The sequence below is a fragment of the Saccopteryx bilineata genome, chromosome 6 (genome assembly GCF_036850765.1).
Source record: "Saccopteryx bilineata isolate mSacBil1 chromosome 6, mSacBil1_pri_phased_curated, whole genome shotgun sequence".
Lineage (NCBI taxonomy): Eukaryota > Metazoa > Chordata > Mammalia > Chiroptera > Emballonuridae > Saccopteryx > Saccopteryx bilineata.
The window spans coordinates 184,111,234-184,113,054 of NC_089495.1; the positions used below are offsets into that span (position 1 = coordinate 184,111,234).

The 1,821-nt window shown below is 45.8% G+C and overlaps 1 non-coding gene across 1 annotated transcript; it reads left to right on the forward strand.

Annotated features, from left to right (window-relative positions):
* The first annotated feature begins 238 nt into the window (after positions 1–238).
* Positions 239–314, forward strand: TRNAA-AGC (transfer RNA alanine (anticodon AGC)). Its single transcript has one exon. It is a non-coding gene; the product is annotated as a tRNA-Ala (tRNA).
* The last annotated feature ends 1,507 nt before the right edge of the window (positions 315–1,821 follow it).

Here is a 1,821-nt window from a genome sequence, read left to right on the forward strand (position 1 = left end):
GCGTCGACCTGGAAATGCTGAGGTCGCCAGTTCGAAACCCTGGGCTTGCCTGGTCAAGGCACATATGGGAGTTGATGCTTCCGGCTCCTCCCCCTTCTCTCTCTCTGTTTCTCTCTCTCCTTCTCTCTCTCCTCTCTAAAAATGAATAAATAAAATTTAAAAAATAAATAAATAAATAAATAAATAGAAATAAAATAAAATAAAATTTTAAAAATGCAATCAGATTACAAATATGCAGGCCCTGGCCGGTTGGCTCAGCGGTAGAGCGTCGGCCTAGCATGCGGAAGACCCGGGTTCGATTCCCGGCCAGGGCACACAGGAGAAGCGCCCATTTGCTTCTCCACCCCTCCGCCGCGCTTTCCTCTCTGTCTTTCTTCCCCTCCCGCAGCCAAGGCTCCATTGGAGCAAAGATGGCCCGGGCGCTGGGGATGGCTCTGTGGCCTCTGCCTCAGGCGCTAGAGTGGCTCTGGTCGCAATATGGCGACGCCCAGGATGGGCAGAGCATCGCCCCCTGGTGGGCAGAGCGGCGCCCCTGGTGGGCGTGCCGGGTGGATCCCGGTCGGGCGCATGCGGGAGTCTGTCTGACTGTCTCTCCCTGTTTCCAGCTTCAGGAAAATGGAAAGAAAAAAAAAAAAAAATATGCAGGTACTTCATGAGACATACAGAGTCTTGGCAGCACTTCACACTTCTTATCCAGTGAAGTAGAAGAAAGAACAAGGAAAACTTCCCTTATCTCCTCGGGAGACAAATGAGTGAACCTTGTGATAGTTTCCTGTCCACCTCACAGGAAATTCCTAAGTGAGTTTCGGAGGTTAATGGATAGGGTTCTAAGATCAGAAGGCTAGCATTATGAAATCCAGGGTTTATCTAATTCCTGACCAACTAGTTGGGCCTATGCTGTTCTTTTTAAAGACTTTATTCATTTTAGAGAAGAGAGAGAGAGAAAGAGAAGGGGGTCCTCCCTTCTCTTAACTCCCATATGAGTCTTTTTTTTTTTTTTTTTTTTACAGGGACAGAGAGAGAGTCAAAGAGAGGGATAGATAGGGACAGACAGACAGGAACGGAAAGAGATGAGAAGCATCAATCATCAGTTTTTCGTGGCAACACCTTAATTGTTCATTGATTGCTTTCTCATATGTACCATGACCGTGGGCCTTCAGCAGACCGAGTAACCACTTGCTCGAGCCAGCGACCCTGGGTCCAAGCTGGTGAGCTTTTTGCTTAAGCCAGATGAGCACGTGCTCAAGCTGGCGACCTCGGGGTCTTGAACCAGGGTCCTTCCACATCCCAGTCCGATGCTCTATCCACTGTGCCACTGCCTGGTCAGGCCCATATGTGTCTTGACCGAGCAAGCCCAGGGTTTCAAACCGGTGACCTCAGTGTTCCAGGTCAACACTTTATTCACTGCGCCACCACAGGTCAGGCTGGGCCTTTGATGTTCTTAAGGAGTCTTCCTAGCATGAAGGGAGAAGCAGCTACTTCTCCTTCATTAAACAAAAAAATTCATTTTATTTATGCTTACAGCACCTCATTGTATGCCAATTATACATCATGAAACTCTTAACATTTTTTTAAAAAGAAAATGTTAATTTTAATAAGTGAGTAGTAGAAAAGATGCAAGTTTTGCTCCCATCTAACTCTGCAGAATTCCCTGAATTGTATCCATGGATCTCTTGAAGGTCCATGGTTCCAAGGTCCTATCATTATCCCAATAATTCCCTGACAATAACAATTTTTTTCCTCACTCAAAAAAGTTTTAAAATATTTTTCTTGGTGTAGAACATGATTTATTTATTCTATGAAACACTCAAAGTGTAAGTC